This window comes from Emys orbicularis, chromosome 1 (genome assembly GCF_028017835.1).
Source record: "Emys orbicularis isolate rEmyOrb1 chromosome 1, rEmyOrb1.hap1, whole genome shotgun sequence".
NCBI classification, from domain to species: domain Eukaryota; kingdom Metazoa; phylum Chordata; order Testudines; family Emydidae; genus Emys; species Emys orbicularis.
In genome coordinates this window covers 210,433,064-210,450,995 of record NC_088683.1, presented here as the reverse complement: position 1 = coordinate 210,450,995, position 17,932 = coordinate 210,433,064, and positions in this window count along the sequence as shown.

Genomic DNA, 17,932 nt, shown 5'->3' with positions numbered 1-17,932 from the left:
GGAGGCTGTGCCCCTCAAACAGCCTGGCCCCCACCCCCTATCCGACCCCTCCCACTTTGCAACCCCTCCCACTTTCCGCCCCCTGACTGCCCCCCTCAAAACCCCCCACCCATCCAACCCCTGCCCGCTCCTTGTCCCCTGACCACCCCCTCCCGGGACCCCTGCCGCTAACCGCCTCCTGGAACCCCACCCCCCTATCCAACCCTCCTGCTCCCTGTCCCCTGACTGCCCTGACCCCTATCCACACCCCCACCCCCTGACAGGCCCCCCGGGACCCCACCCCTATCCAATCCCCCCTGTTCCCCGTCCCCTGCCCCCCTGAACCTCTGCCCCATCCAACCGCCCCCTGCTCCCTGTCCTTTGACTGCCTCCCAGGACCCCCTGCCCCATATCCAACCCCCCCGGCTCCCTTAGCATGCCACTCAGAGCAGCATGTCTGGAGCCGCACCTCCTGCCCGGAGCCAGACACACTGCCGCGCTGCCCTGAATGAGCATGCAGCCCCACCACCCAGAGCGCTGCCTGCGCAGCGGCGTGGCTGCGGGGGAGGGAGGACAGCAGGGGTAGGGCTGGGGGCTAGCTGCCCAGCCAGGAGCTTAGGGGCTGGATGTGGCCCGCGGGCCGTAGTTTATCCACCTCTGGATTAGTCTCTCCTTAAGTATCCCATTGTAAATCCTGCTTTCCATACCTCGATTCATTCTTGTAGCTCTCCTGTCTAAGCATTTCTGGAGAGATCTGTTGTGAGAATTGTGCCTACACATTTACCTGATGAGCTCAACTGTAAAAAGTATGTAAAAATTTATAAAGTGTTAAAATAAACTATAATAACAAATGTTGATGGGAAAAGGTACGAAAGGGAGACAGAATACCTGAATTAGTCTAAACAAAAAGGTCAAGTTATGATTCAAGGACTGCACTGAGATTACACTTCTTGAAAAACAGGAGATATAGAGCCAGATGTTAATGAGCCAAAATTGTTATGTTAGATATTAGGCCCAATAGATGACAAAATAATGAGGGGGTGGAATACTCCAACCAACACTCCCTTTTTGGGTCCTTAAAAGAGATTTTGTGGGGAAATTTAGAAAGAACAAAAAGAAGAACAGATGGAAAAAATAGACAGAGGCTACTGGAGAGAGCTTCACCATCATGGCTGTCAGGCCAACCATTCCCTGGGACCTCAGGCCTTCATCATCCTGATCCTAAGAAGTGTGCTGACCAAAATGGGCCAGAGAGAGAGGAACCCATATGACATCGCCATGGCACCAGCTGAATCCCAAACACCACCTGGGATGACAGTTACCATCTTTGATACCACCCAAGAGACTGTCAAACAAGGGGTTTTCCTTCTAAGACTGAATATTAACAACAGCAACTTTTCCAGCCCTAATCAACTAGCTCCTTCTTTCCCCAAAAGGACAGTTATTACCATCTTTGATACCATCTGAGATTGTCAAACAATAGGGGTGTTTTCCTTCCAAAAACTGTCTACAGCTAAAGGGAAAGGGAACAAGGGACGCTGATAAAATCAAAGCCTTATTTAATACTTTACATTTGAAATGCTCTAACTCATTTTCTTTTTCTGTATCTTTAATAAAATGAATTTAATGGTGTGTTTACCATGGTGCTAAGTAGCCAAGCCCAGGACCTTGTTTAACACAATTCAGTGCTGGACAGTAACTGGGTTAGGTTAACACCTTTAGACCATTTATTTCATCTAATTTAATACAACAGGATTAGCAGCCTCCAGTCAAGAACAGTTAGCTCCCAATGCCAGGGGGCATATGTTGTGGGTTATGGGGAACAGGTAGATTTATGGAGGATATTGTGGGTTATGGGGAACAGGTAGATTTATGGAGGATACAGTCCTTACAGTGACTTTGGTATTACAGGATTCTACAGAGTGGTATTGATTAATTCTTAAGGGGGAAAAAAAGGAGGAGGGATAAAAGGAGCAAATGTAACTACCTAGTCAAAGAAAAATCAATACTTGTAATTTTAGTGAGGTAGTTTCACAGATTTTACAGCTTGTCAATTCTTTGTTTAAATTATAATCATTAACATAAATGTATATAACTCAGTAAGGCGTGCACTGTAATAGAGAAAATGCCATATAGAGAAAATAATCCCTGTCCCAAATATCTCAAATTAAAGAAAACCGTGAGAATTGCACATCAAAACAGATTACAATCATTGTAACTGGAATGCTTCCTGGAATAGGTGTGTTTTCAGACTTGAAATGACTTTTGAGCTCTGCCTTCCCAACATTTCAAAAGGAACTTTGACTTTCCACTGTGTATATGTATGTATAGCTTTTCATTTACAGACACTTAAGAAGACTAATAATGCCAAAGTTGAAGTCCCTAAAATGTAACACAGGTGCCCATCAGGGTAGAATATCTACTTTCTGGAGCAATAATATAGCCGTGCACTGGCATGCAAGAGATCAGAATTGGAAAGCAAATTTTTGTATTGCACTCTTGTTGCAATTTAGCATGGATAAGAAGTACTTAACTCCAAAGAAAAACGCTATTTTGAGTTAGGATCTCAAGTTTTTACAAGGAATTAAAGACCAGTAACAATACTGAATTGTTTCTCTGATTAGCACCAAGACTGAACAAACTAATTTACAGTATATTAAGCATAAATAAGTTACTTATGTTTTTAAATATGTAAATGGTTTTCCATTTCAAATAAGTTTTCAATGAAATATAAATGTATGTGCATTAAAAGGCTTATGTGGTTTCTTTCTGGCATAAAACCTTACATTGTACTCAATATTGCAACCTAAACTATGCTATTATTGGCTATTTTGATAACACAACTTTGAGTGTGTTCTCTGCATCCAATTTTTAGGGTGTAGAGTATTCAGAGTTGCATTCATCTGCTTTTGGTTTTATATACCATATATCTTGGAGAATATTGTGGCCTTCCTTTTTTAAGTTCATGAATCAGTTTGCCAGCATTCTCCCTTAGACAGGAAACAAATCATCTCTGCCTCTTCTATTACTTGCTAGTCTACAATTCAGACCCCAAGGCAGAAATGTTTCATCTGAAACCTTTGCAGAAGTATCCCACAGACATAAAAGTCTCTGAAGGTGCTGCTTCCAAATGGTTATCTCCCAATTTCAAGGGGTGAGGGGAAGAAAGGAGTAAAGTGAACAAAAAAGCATCTGGAAACTTATCTTGCCATTATTATAATAATGCAGATGAGAAGCCAGGCTTTGCCACTGGCCTGCTGAGTGAAACTGGACAAGTCATTTCAGCTTCTTTTGCCTTAGTTTCCCCATCTGTAAAATGGGAATAATGATACTGTCCTCCTTTGTAAAGTACTTTGAGATCTAGGGATGCAAGAGCTAAGTATTAATTATTATTATAGGAGCAAACAATGACTGGACAAAAAGTGCTGCCTTTAAAAATGCTGATTATATGCAGGTCTGAAATCTATCCCATGCTAGTTGAGACTATACAAATATTCCTCCCATTATCCCTAGATTTTCAGTATGCATGAAATGAAGCCACTGAAAAGAAAACTTCTGTAGATTTATTGATGGCTTTTAGAGTTGTAGGTCTTTAAATGGCCTTCAGTCAGCAAAAAAAGACTCCCAAAACACAGTTCTTCATAAGTACTTATTAATGAAAAGCAGCTAATCATTAAGCTTCATGCACTGATCTTCCGTAAGTAGACTTTACAGGTGCTATGTGTTAATCATTTTCCTGTGAATTCATCAGGCCACTAGTGCTTTCATATTAACTCTCTCATAGGATTTTAAAATTCCACTATGTTTTGAAAACATTCTTTTTATAAATGCTTCATATTTTAATCCTTTAAAAAAGAAATTTTATGTATTAAAAAATACAGTGACCCAGAAGGATTAGGCTATTCCCGCACTATGTGCGAACATAGCTTCTGGACAGCCAGTCACTCTGGGAACTCCATTCTCAGTTATCGTGATGTCTCTGTAGAGAAACAGCTGAGCAGAAGTAGCCTCATTACTTACAGCACTAAGTGGAGTCTCTGGCTCCATGTGCCTTTGACTCCAGAGCAGGTGAGGGCTGGCCAAGCACTCATGCTAAGATAGGGGTTTCACTGGGGCAATATGAAGGGCTTTTCTGGGGAGGAGGCTTTTGTTACCATCCAAGCAGAAGACTCTGGTGGGATGGCGGCAGCAGGGGCTCTCTCCAGGACCCCTCTCTTACCTGAAGAGTGACAGCAGCTAACACCACTTGCCCCACCTAAACAGCAGCAGCAGCGATCTCTCTTACCCCAGGTGCTTGCCTGAACATCTGGCAAGGAAAACTAGGGTATGTCTGCACAGCAACTAAACACCCACGGCTGGCCCAGGTCAACTGACTTGGGCTCGTGGGGCTGTAAAATTACTGTGCAGACATTTGTACTCAGGCTGGAACCCAGGCTCTGGGATCTTCTTCTCCCCCACCCCCCGCCCCGGAGCCTGAATACCTATACAGCAATTTTTAGTCCCGTAGCCTGAGCCTCACAAGCCCAAGGCAGCTGAGCCAAGCAGCCGCAGCGGTGACAAAAATCAGTCTTAGGAAGGGAAAAATCTGCCTTCACAATTAAGGTTGAAGCTAACGTCTTTCAAGTGACTAATATAGGAATATATAGTAGCCCTTGGACATGTGTAATTCCCTCTAAACCAAGCAAAAGTTTTGCATGGATAAATTCTTGTGGATTAGGCCCACTGAAATGGACATCTGTTCTACATCCTGCCCTCCCAGCGACAGGCGACTAACAATGAATTTGGATAACCTACTCTCAGTGATCTACAGTGCAATGCTGGACAATAAAAGGAGCACTATGGCTCATATTTTCCAATGCAATCCATTTGCATCTCTGTACAGACAGTCATTTTTAAAATATATAAACAGAAAAAACCTTGCTGTGGTTTATTCACAGGTTACTTCAAGCACCTGCTTTACAGTATGCTTTTTAAATTATCCAGAAACATACATGATACAGTGATTTTCCAGAACTTTGTGACCTAATAAAAGCATTTTAAAAAAAGATTAAATAGTATTATAAAGTTCTGATCTATTGTTAAGCATCCCTAGGGAAAACACATTTTATAAGGAAAACTGTTTCTGAAAGGAAAAAATCTTCTCGATTTAGGAATATTTTAACTGTACAGGCATCCTACAACATTATGATCGACAATAGTATATAAATAGCAATTTTCATCTTCAAAATGCTCTGCAACTATTAACACCATGTGAGGCACAAAGGCATTCTTCCCATTTTACAAATGGGGAAATTAAGGATGAGAGGTTAAATGATTTGCCAAAAGTCACAACTGGAGATCTAAGAGAGAAGATGCTTTGGGGGCTGAAAATGAGCAAGAGAGATTTCAGCCCAAATGAAGGTATGGAACTTGCAAGACAGAGCAGAGATTAGAATTCAGGGCTTCCTGGCTACCAGGACCTCTTCTTCCTATAAACACAGTGTTATGACAAATCATCCTACTACTTTTTTTTTTTTTTTAAGGTAAACTTTGTGAGCAGGGAGAGAGGGGGAGTGGTGTGAAATACTTCAAGAAATTAGACTAGGTACTCAGCACTGTGCAGGTACAAAGCTCCGAAGAAAGCCCTGTCAAGAGAGGCTTCCATATCCCATTGCCACATTAGAGTATAAACTATGCTTTGGGGGTCGGGGGGGAGAATAGTTACTCACCTTGTGCAATACTGATGGTTCTTCGAGATGTGTCCCCCTATGAGTGCTCCACTGTAGGTGTGTCTGTGCTGCCCATCAGAGAAATTTGGCAGCAGTGTGTGTTCGGCCCGCACCTGGTCTGCCATGAGGCTAACCAGCGTTGCGTGGGCAAACCCTCCTCAGTTCTTTCTCTACCGCAGAGTCTATGATGAGAACTCCAAAGTAGAGGGGAGGAGGGTGGAGCACCCAGAGGGGAACACATCTCGAAGAACCATCATTACTGCTCAAGGGGAGTAACAACTTCTTCGAGTAGTGTCCCTATGGGTGCTCCACGGTAGGTGACTACCAAGCAGTATCCCCCACTGGAGGCTGGGGCTTTGGAGTCAAGTCTGTGATGGAGGATAGTACTGTGGCGCCGAATTTGGCGTCTGCAGCAGAGTCCCCCAGGATGGCATTGTGCAGGGGTGGCCAACCTGAGTCTGAGAAGGAGCCAAAATTTAGCAAAGTACATTGCCAAAGAGCCACAGTAATACGTCAGCAGCCCCCCATCTGCTCCCCGCTCCCAGCGCCTCCCACCCAAGAGCAGCCCCACCAATCAGCGCCTCCCGCTCCCTCCCTGCACCTCCTGATCAGCTGTTTCGTGGCGTGCAGGAGGCTCTGGGGGGGGGAGGGAGAGGAGCGAGGGCACGGCAGGCTCAGGGGAGGGGGCAGGAAGGGGTGGAGTGGGGGCAGGGCCTGTGCAGAGCCAGGGGTAGAGCAGTGAGCACCCCCTGGCACATTGGAAAGTTGGCACCTGTAGCTCCAGACCTGGAGTTGGTGCCTATACAAGGAACCGCATATTAACTTCTGAAGAGCCGCATGTGGCTCCGGAGCCACAGGTTGGCCACCCCTGGCAAAGTGTGTTCTGCAAATTACTCCTGGGGAAATTCTGCACAACTGCGGCACAGCACAAAAATGCGCGCACACACACACACACACCCCGCAGATTTTCTTTTCTGCAAGGAAGCAAATGGTTTCTATGGGGAAGCAAAAAGAGAAGCTGCACCAGTACTCACTCACCCCTCCCCAGCAGTTCAGATGTGTCTGTTCAGGCAGCCAGGAGAGACGTAAATCACTGGTGGGAGGGGGGTCTGGGGATGCCCTGACCACCCAGGGACATTAGTTCCAACTTGGGGGGGGGGTTGAGGAGGACGGAGTTCCCCCTCCCTGCACAGAGCAGCTGGGACAGGGTCAGATCAAGCCCCAGAAACTTCCCCTGGCTGCAGAAAGCTCTGCACCATGGGGGGAGGGATGTTCCAGGTGCGGGGGGAGGGAGGGAGGCTAAGCATTGAGGTTTAGGTGCGGGGGGGGGTGTCTGGATGCATGTGGGTTGGGCAGACAGGGGGAGCAGCTCCCTGTACAGTGACCACTTCCCCATACCCGCACATCTGGAAACCCCCCCCACACCGAGCCCCCTCTGTATCAGGAGCCCCCCGCATCCAGAAACGCCCCCCCAAAACCCCTAAACCCACACCCCGCCAAGTCTCACCTCCTACATCAATCATTGTACCTTTTGATCTATCTGCAATGGAGAGGAAGAGTGTCAAAGAATTTCTGAAAGCTCTTGTGCTGTCCAAATAAAAGGCCAAGCATTGAGTGTATGGAGATGGCTTCCCTATCATCCTGGTGAGGCTTGGGATAAAAGGTTGGAAGGTGAATGAGTTGGTTCATGGGAAATTTGGACATCACTTTGGGGATGAACTTCGGATGTGGCTAAGTGTGTCTTTGTCAGGAAAGAACATTGTGATGGGGGGGATGCACCATCAGGGCTGCTATCTCCCCTATCCTTCTTGCTGAGGTAATGGTGATCAGGAATGCCGTCTTCATGGAGAGGTGAGTTAAAGAATAAGTGGCCATGGGTTCAAAGGGTGATCTAGTCAGTCCTTTTAACACTAGATTGAGATCCCGCTGTGGCGTAGAAAGCCTAGGTTGGGGAAAGAGGTTCGCTATGCTCTGAAGAAACCTCTTCATAGTTGAGAAGGAAAAAATTGAGTACCCTTACACCTGCTGGTGGAAGGTCGCTATTGCTGCTAAGTGTACTTTCAGGGAGCTAATAATCCCAATTTCTTGAGATTCAGCAAATAGTCTAGGACGACAGGTACAGTGGCTGTATCTGGGGTGACTTTTTTGGATTGGCACCACATCCGGAATCTAGTCCAGTTCTGGTGCCCACAATTCAAGAAGAATGATGATAATTTGGAGAGGGTTCAGAGAAGAGCCAGGAAAAAGATTAAAGGATTAGAAAACATGCCCTATAGTGATAGACTCAAGGACCTCCATCTATTTAGCTAAACAAAGAGAAGGTTAAAGGGTCACTTGATTGCAATCTGTAAGTGCCTACATGGGGAACAAATATTTAATAATGGGCTCTTCTGTATAGCATAGAAAGGTACAACATGATCCAGTGGCTGGAAGTTGAAGCTAGAGAAATTCAGACTGGAAATAAGGCCTAAGATTTCAAAAGGGAGGGTATTTAACCAATGGAACAATTTAGTAAGGGGTGGGGTGGATTCTTCATCACTGGCAATTTTTAAATCAAGATTGGATTGAGGGCCCGAAGGTTTCTGTTTGGAGAACATGGACTTCTTTCTTGGCAATTCATACGAGTATTGGGATGAATATTGTGATGAGCGGGGCCTGAACGAAGGCTGAGGACTATACTTTCTCTTCTGCCCAGCTGTGTAGATTCCAAGCGATTCAAGAGTAGCCCTGAAATCTTTTAAAGTGTGGAGGGAACCATCCATCTTTTCCACAAAGAGCTTTGTACCTTCAAAAGGGAAGATCCTCCATGGTTGTTTGCACTTCTTTGGGGAAACCGGCAAAGTGCAGTCAAGCGGCTCGTCTCATCACGATGACCCTGGAGATGGAACATGCCACTGGGTCAGCTGAATTGAGTGGAGACTCGAGTGCTGTCTTTGCCACTAGTTGGCTTTCGTTAATGATGGCTTTGAATTGGTCCTCGTGAGATTCTGGGAGCTGCTCAATAAAGGAATTGAGTTTTGAGAAGTTGATGTAATCATATTTTGCTGTTAAGGCTTGATAGTTTGCGATATGGAACTGTACAGTAGCTGAGGAGTATATTTTTCTCCCAAAAAGATTGAAGCACTGCTAGTCCCAGATATAGGGGGTGGATTTCAGTTGATGCTGACAGCCCCTTGAGTTCACCGCATCCACAATGATCGAATTGGGGAGCGGGTGGGAGAAGAGAAATTCTGTGTCTTTCGCCACCATGTCATATTTTTTAATCGCCCCACTTGTGTGCTGGCAGGACCGATGCCGGGGCCTGCCATATGAGTTTGGCAGAGCCCAAGAGGGCCTCATTAATAGGGAGGGCTACTCTGGATGATGCAAAAGCCCGTAGAATGTCCAACAGTGGCTCGGTCACCTCTTGTAATGGCAGTTGTGATGCACCTGCCACCCTCTGAGCTAGCTCCTGGAAAAGCTTAAAGTCGTCTGCCAATGACAGAGGAGGGGGCATCACTGTTTCGTCTGATGATGAAGATGAGAAGCTGGTCTGGCGGAGGTGAGGGGGGAGCGGGAGGGGAAATCTCCTCCTCGACTTCAGCCTCTTGTTCTTCTCCTGTTTAGGGGGCTCGGATGCCCTCAATGCAGCGGCCAAAAGAGGGTGTCTCATGGGCTCCTGATAGACACTGTGTCTTCCATGGCTCTAGCTCAGCCTATGTGCCTGCCAAGGGTCCCAGTAAGGCCACTGAGAGGGTGGGAAGTGCCCCCAAGGCTGGTACCATGGCTGCCCATTCCAAGGAGGCTGGGGGCCAGAGGGGTGGATGGTTGAGGTCCATACTGGAAATGGGTATGTAGGGTGGGTGAGAGAAGCGGTGGGAGACTACATCCTCTTGCTCACGGTCTGACTCAGCACTCAAAAATGGGGGTGTAGGGCATGACATCACCAGCTAGTCTGGAGCTCTGGGTGGAGTCGGTACTGGGGCCCTGGTACCAAGTAGAGGTGAGTCTGGTGCGTCAGACACCAAAAGCTCTGTCGCGTACCGGAAGTCCGGTGGTGCCGCAGCAGTCGGTACCAGTAGCATTTGCAGTGCTGAGAGTTGGTGATGCTGTCCTGATCGCGTGGTCTGACGTTACCGACATCGATGACCGCACCTATTTGTTCCCATAATACAGGTCTGAAAAGACTATTCGGGATGTGATCAGCAGCTGACTACATGAAAGGAATCCTACCCACCACAGATTATCTGCAATTGTTAAGAATTACTTTAAACCTGTCTAAACTGATTAAATCATTAGCCTGCTCTGAAAATCTCAAGCTTTAAGATGACAGATAGATACAAGATCATTTCCACATCTCACTCTTAAAGAAGCCTGAATTATTCTATCCTTGGTTGTAACTGAAGCCACTCACACTGCAAACAGTGCAAAGTAAATGAAAGTAGCCTGTCTAACAAGAGAGCATTTCTTCAGTGTGATCAAAGTTATGTTGATAGGTTCGAACGGAACATTTATTACCTGATAATTTCCTTTCTGCTAGCAGAGTCCCCCACAATTCTGACATGTCTGGGCTGGTCTCCTCCACTCTGTAGCTCCTGGAGGCGGTTCAAAGCTGTCATGCAGCATGTGCTGGACATGCCTCCTTCTCCCACTTGTCACTCCAAAGTTGTATACTCATAGAAAGATATTATTAACAACATCAAAGCCAACTCGTGAACTATGTACAGCAGGTAATTGTCTATATCAGTGGTCTCCAAAGTGGGGTGCGCAAGAGGATCCTTGGAGGTGCGCGGCAGGAGGAGTGCTTTTTGTTGTTGTTGTTGTTCGTCAGGCAGGAGTCCGAGTGGCTTTTTTTTCCGCTTCGGCACGGCAGGGGGTGCGTGCTCAAAATTTTTTTACTGATAGGGGTGTGCGATCAAAAAAGTTTGGAGACCACTGGTCTATATAGTTATTATACAAATCAAATGCTGACCCATAGACTAACAAGCCATCCAGGTTGGGTAGAATTGTGGGAGACACTTCTAGCAGAATGGAAAATTTACTTCCCGATAATTTCCTTTCTGCAGCCCACTGTTTCCTGTAATTTTGATACATCTGGAAACTAGCGAGCAGCGAAACAGAAGTAAGGAGGAATACGGAAACAGGGAAGAAAACACCAGAATGAGACACAAAGGAAATCCCTCTATAAATGTTCCTCAAAAGGCAATACTATTACTGGGCCACCACCTGCAGCACCTTCCTGCTCGAGGAAGCCTCCATGGAAGAGGGAAAATCCATCTTATATAGTGTCTGATAAAGGTGTTAGCTGATATCCATGTGGTCGCTCTGCATATCTCAGCAGTGGAAGCATTTGCTCGCTCAGCCCATGAGGTTCCTATAGATCTTGTGGTGTGTGCTTTCATTCTTTCTGGAACAGGGCTGCCTGTAGGTCTCCACAGTACAAGTCTGACCCAACTAGCAAAACTCCAAGAAACTGAAAAAGCACGTCTGCCACCGCTGCAGTAATTTTGGGCACGTCTTCACTAGCAACATTAAAGCGCTGGCTGCGGCAGTGCTTTAACATGGCTGTGTAGTCGAGGGGAATACCTACCAGCGCTGTGAGCGCAGCTCCCAGAGCTAGTGCACTGTTTACACTGGCACTTTACAGCGCTGAAACTTGCAGTGCTCAGGGGGGTGTTTTTTCACACCCCTGAGCGAGAAAGTTGCAGCGTTGTAAAGTGCCAGTGTAGACAAGCCCTTAGTCTCTCTCTCTCTCCACGCAGTTACCCTCTTCAAGCCCCATCACAGGCACCTGTTCTATTTCCAGAATACATGCTTAATCAAATCAAAATAGACTATTCCCCAGACCAGCAGACTGACTTGTATTCCATGCAATGTCATAGTTATTAAAATGGTGCTGATTCTAGACAGACATAGCTGTTGTGCAAAACATCCAAGATGCCTTTGTTAAAAAACAGTTAGATGTATGTATTTATACAGGTTTTATGATGTTTTATATAAAAACAATAAAAACAAAGTTAAAGAAAAACAGCCAGATGTCAACGCCGGTGTATATTTTTAATATCTGAGTTGTTGCTCTATATTTGTTCTTTAACTATCTGCTGCTGAAGTGTTATGCGAAAATACATCCCATTGCAAAATTTGCTTCATAGATCTTAACTAGATAAATGAATTGGTAGATGTGGCATTTGTCATAACAAATACACTGGTCATCCATACAAATCCAAAGACTTAAAGTACACACAGCATAATAGTTCCTGTTTCCCTGAAACACTCAAAAAGCCCACAATGAAGGTTGGTGTGGGGTTTTTTTGGGGTGGGGGTGGAGGGGTTACTTACTATTGTTATGGGTAACACCTTCAATGACAGTAACTAGAAGAAGTCAACTGAAAAAAGGTGATTTTTCCTAATTACTTTGCGTATATAGTCAATTTCACTTTTACTTCCGTATTCTCAGTGCCTTCTGTTTCATAAAGAGGAAATAGAATAATTTTTAAAATGGGACTGTAAGTCCACAAAAATTGTCAGGGGAACCCAAGGAGGAGTGTTTTATGTTAATATACTTTTAACTTATATTTAAAACGAACACTATTTCATGTTGATGCCCCAGCAAAGATACTCAGTTATGGGTTGAGTATACAGTTATGGTTGAGTTGTTAAGCTAAAATTGAGTACATTAAGAATAGGTTTATTGTAACATTAAAGTTGAAAAAATGATACTGGGTAAAAAGTTACCAGATAAGGGTCAAACCCCAACTCTAATTCTACCCTCCTTATTCTCAGTAACCCTCCACATACAAGCCAGAAATCCCCCATTAACACCCATACATCTGAATATGATTTCACTGACACCCTTAGGGGCTTTAAGATATATGGATGCACCAAGAAGTGCCTCAATACATCTACCGATCCCAGGCTGGTAAATTTGGGTCAGTGGAATGTTGTATATGTGGACACTGCAACTAACAAACACAGATTGCTTAGTTTTCTTAAGCTGTCTCTTGTGCATCTTCCAAGACATACACTTGAAACATGAAGTGTGGCAAGGGGGAAGAGAAGGCACTTTGGGTTCTGAAAACAAGCAAAAGCCCAAGTGAATGTGTGGAATTTGCTAGTCTATTTAGATCTTGAGTAAAATTTTCTAAAGTTCCTGTGACTTAAGCACTTAGGAGCTTAAAATCGATTTTGAAAATGTAATTTAGGTTTTTAAGTTCCATTGACTTTCAATGAGATTTATGTTCTTAAGTTCCTAAGTAGTTTTTGAAAATGAGATTTAGGCTTCTAAATCACCTAGGAATTTTTTGAAAACATTACCCTTCATTAAATGTAATTTTTATCAAAAAAGAAATAGCTACCCTTCAGTAAAAGATACAGAGAAAAAAATCAGCGGGTACCCACTACCTTTGAGCAGTCTGAATTCCAGGCCCAAGGAAAAAAATTATTAATTATTTGATAATTAGAGGTCTTTTCAAAACAGTAGAACCAAAATTATGTCAAACTCTGAGCAAAATGGCCCTTGTACATTCATATTTCAACAGCCTTGCATTAAATTTTGTACTGCATTCTCAAAATGAATGAAACATTTCTTCAGGCTGAATTTACAGTTTTCTCCAACATTTTCCAACTGGAAATACCTCTCAGTTGGTTCCCCTTCAAATATTTTATTTTAATAGTTCACTTTTTAACTTGTTAACATCAACATTTCCCAGCCAGCAGTGCTTTTACCCATGATATGTGTAGACAACTAGAAACAAGGAAATAATAACCTTAATTCAAAATCACTTCCTGTAGGCCACACAAAATTTACAATTTATTATCCAGAAATAAAGAAATTCCTCCTCCCCCAGAGAAACTAGTCCATCATCTTAAATTTCTCACTCTCTCACACAAAAAGCACCAACACTCAAAAAACCTGAAGAGAAATTACATACTCTAACACCCTTCTAGTTACAAGCTTGTTTGCATAATGCCAAAACTCTAGCTGAAATTGTGCTACCAGAGGTTCAGATGAAAAGCAAAAAACAAACAACCAACCAACACTAAATCAGTACAAACTGGTATTTTGTATGCTTTCCACAGCATAAACCTGCAAGGTATTCTCGCTCTCTCTCTCTCACACACACACCCCTTTTCAGCTGTTTGTATTAGCTACAAAGATTGGTTCATACCCCCACCAAAGTAACTCTTTCCATCGTAGGTCAGTTAGATTATAGACACAACGGTCAGTTATCCAAGTTAACTTCAAGATCCTTTGAAGATTTGAGGGTTCTGTATCACCAGGTGGTCTTAATGGTATTAAGTAGATACCATGAAATAACTAATACCTAATATTCACGAAAAAACACATTATCTAGGATTGCTGCATTTCCCCTCCCTATTAAATGCTTGATGACAGACATCTCCCTCCCCACCACCACGTACTGTTTGTGAATCAAATCATGATAATAGGAGAAAAAACAATGACTCAAAATATAAAAATGAAAACTTGTCAGGACAAGTCTTTTGTACCAAGAATAGACTTTGAGAAAGTAGAGTTGACTAATCTTCAGTTCCTCACTGAACCGATAGATACTCTCTCAATTTTTTTTAAATCCATCTGACCTAATTTCTACTGACTGAGCAAAAAAACTCCAGCATAAGTATGGGCTACAAATGACCAAGACTTTTAATTTCTAATATGTCACTGTGAATTCCTGTTAGGGAAACATTCAGATTTCTTTATTTTTTCTCTTTCTTAAAACTATAGAAAAAAACCCTTTCAGTTTGTGTGTAAGGTGTTTCTACTACCTCTAACATTTATTATACACTAAAACATTTCCCTCGTGGTCACTGGCGACTTATTCACTTGATTTCTGTAATGACTGGTACAAGCAGATACACCAACATATCCTTCATTCTATCTCTGGATACCTGTATTCAGAAGTTTTCTTTGTTGCTGTATGTTGTTACTGAAATATATGAATCCCCCCTCCCCCGCCCCGATGCAAATGACAGTTTTCCCAACACATACATACTCAACATGACTATTAAACTTGCTCTCTCTCCAAACACCTTCTGATACCATCCTTGTATCGTAAACAATCACTGGAAAAAAAGGGAAATAATCAAACCAGTTCCAACCTAGCTTCCAGACTTATAATAAAGGTAGACTTTACTGAACCAGCACAATATAGTGTCTATGCTTGCATATCAGCATTTCTATTTCTATCTACGTTTTTAATACTGCCTTGATGCTGGGTTCATTGCAGTCACAATTTTTTTCCCTGTCTTCAGCTTTGTCTGAGTATGTCAAAGGACTGAAGTTGACAGGAAACCTGCCTTGGAAACACTGGGAAAGCAAGCTTCTTGTGTGTACCACAGTAACTTAAGAAGTTACTAGTCTTAAGAAGAAGCAGCAAGGACAACAGAGAGGCGAACACAATGCATTTGTTTTCTTCTACAAATACAATAAGCCATGTAGCTTGGATCACCAGAATTCAAATGTGGGCTGATATAGGCAAATAGACAATGGCATCTCGCAATAGCAGTGCCTCATGATATATACCCCCATTAATAGTCGTTCTGTATTTGCTCACTAGCATCCCTGCTTTCATGCTGGACTGTATTCATGCCCAGAAGTACAGAAAGATGTTGGCCCATGTGCAGTGGGGAAAGAAGTGCTTCCAAGTCAGCTGTTTGCCTCCTGGGACACATTCCTACAGGGGGAGCAGCACAGCAGGAGGATGGCAGGTAAAGAGAAATGGGGATTGGGAGCCAGGAGAGGAAAGAAACAGCAGAGAACAGAGATGGGTAAGGTGCACAAGTGAGGGACAGAAAGAAGGGGAGGAAGCAGGAAAAGAGAGAGAGAGGGAAAAAATATGACGAGAAAGACTGGAAAGTAGAGAAGGGAAGAGAAAGATTGAAAGGAGTCAAAGCCTCACTGTGATCAAAAGGACTAATGTGATTGTTGGATGTATAAAAACAGGGAAATATCAAGTAGGGAGGTTATATTACCAGTGTATTTGGTACTGGTGCAACCGGTATTAGAGTACTATATCTAGTTCTGGTGACCAGAGTTCAAGAAGGATGTTGATAAGCTGGAGAGTTTTCAGAGAAGAGCCACAAAAATGTTTAAAGGATTGGAAAATATGCCTTATAGTGGGAGACTCAAGGAGCTCAATCTATGTAACCTATCAAAGAGAAGGAAAAGGGGTAACTGATCAGTCTATGAGAAGATATGATTAAGGGTTCTTCAATCTAGCAGACAAATTCAAACTAGAAATCCAGACTAGCAATCAGGCACACTTTTTTAAGAGAGAAGATAATTAACCACTGGAACAACTTACCAAGGGTTGTGGTGGATTTTCCATTACTTGAAGTTTTTAAATCAAGATTGGATGTTTTTCTAAAAAAGAAGTTGTGCTCTAGTTCAATCACAAATATTAGACTTTAAGCAGTAATTAATTCAGGGAAGTCCTATGGCCTGTGTTACACAGGAGATCCGACTAGTGGTTCTCAACCTGTGGCCCGCAGGCCACTTGTGGCCCAATCAGCACACTGCTGCGGCCCATGTGACATCCTCAGGGCCATACAAGTAGTATTGGATGAAGCCCACATAACACATTTCGGGGCGCATATGGGGCCCAGAATGGTAAATAAGTTGAGAACCACTTGACTAGATGATCACAATGGTCCCTTCTGGCCTTAAAATCTATGAAAGAAAGGGGGAGAGGGGAAGGCATGAGAGGGATGGGAAGAGATAGAAGAAAGGCTGGAGGGAGATAAGATACTAGAAGACAGAATGGAAGACTGACATAAATATGAAAGTAGGAAGTGTAAAAAGAGACTAAGAAGAGAAAGCAAAAAGATGCAACTGTTAGAATTTCTTTAAATTTGTTAATTTTTGACATTGAATTTTCTTTGGTGGTGAGGGAGAAGAGAGCTTAAAGAATCTGGAAAAAAATCCAGTTTAAGCAGGAGGTTGGAGGAACGGGGGCCGGATGAGAAATAAATTTTGGTCTGATCAGTGGCGGTTTTGAGGGGGTAAAGTGTCCTCAAGCTGATTTTGAAATATCCAGTCTGCGAAAGAATCCAGGTCCAGCATGCCATGTAGAACACAGGCCTTGTACTGTATTTACAGCATGCCAAGGATGACACTTTCATGAGATAGAGCAGATTTTGCAGACTATTAAAAAAAATCAGGAGAATCCAAGATATGACTTGTGCACAGCAACCACATTTAAATACAACAATTAACTCATTCACAAGCTAAATCCTTACAATCAGCTACCATCTAAAGTAAGTCTGTAGGCATCTAACTTTCAACATAACTACATTCCTCCAAACACTGCCATGATCTTTATTATTATTCATTTATTTTGCTGTTTCAAGCTGCATAATAAGGTGCAACACAGAAACTTTACCCAGATGCCAGCTATACGGGGATCAGATGTGTCAGGTACTGTGATCTATGCAAAAGAAATAAGATACCAAAACACACACAGTGTCAATAGTCAAAAGGTGCAAACTGCATGAAACAACAGAACTACCATCCATATGTCCTATATTGATTCCGTCAAGCTTTGGCAACTGACGCATTAAAACAGCAATGCGATTATGATTTCATATAGTTATAACCAAATCTTTAAAAGCGTGCCTTACGTCTGCATAAGGTGAAACTTTAGACACTAATATAAAGTTTCACCTTTATGCCTCACAACTTACCCCTGCATCCAACTTCCATTTTAGACCAAACTATACAGTGGAAATATCTTCAAGAGATAGCATTATATATTCACACTGTTTTTTAAAAAGTCACGAGGAAAACAAAAACTTGGAGGTAAAATAAATATCCTAAAGTTTAGGCAATTAAATTACTTTTAAACCATTCTTATTCTCCCATTTTAGTATTCTGTTCCTTCCACACAACTCCTCCTACTCAGAGAGACAAAGACCACCAAGGTACACGGGTCCTCAGTCATTTTCCTTCCTTCCCTTCTCCTCTCCAATCCCTGTTGTACCTCTAAAATTTAGGAACTGCCATACTGGATCAGGCCAGTGGTCCATCCTAATCCACACTACTGTCTCAGATAGTGCCCACTATCAGAAGAAGGTGCAGAAAATCCCCATAATCTACAAGTATGCTGGAATAACTCAATGATAGGGGATATTTCTTGCTATACACCAGGCAGTTAGTAGTTTGCTCTTGCCCTGAAGCACGAGGGCGTATACCTCTTATAAATGTTTATTCCATCCTTTGTAACTGTGAATGTTTTAATCTTCCATGT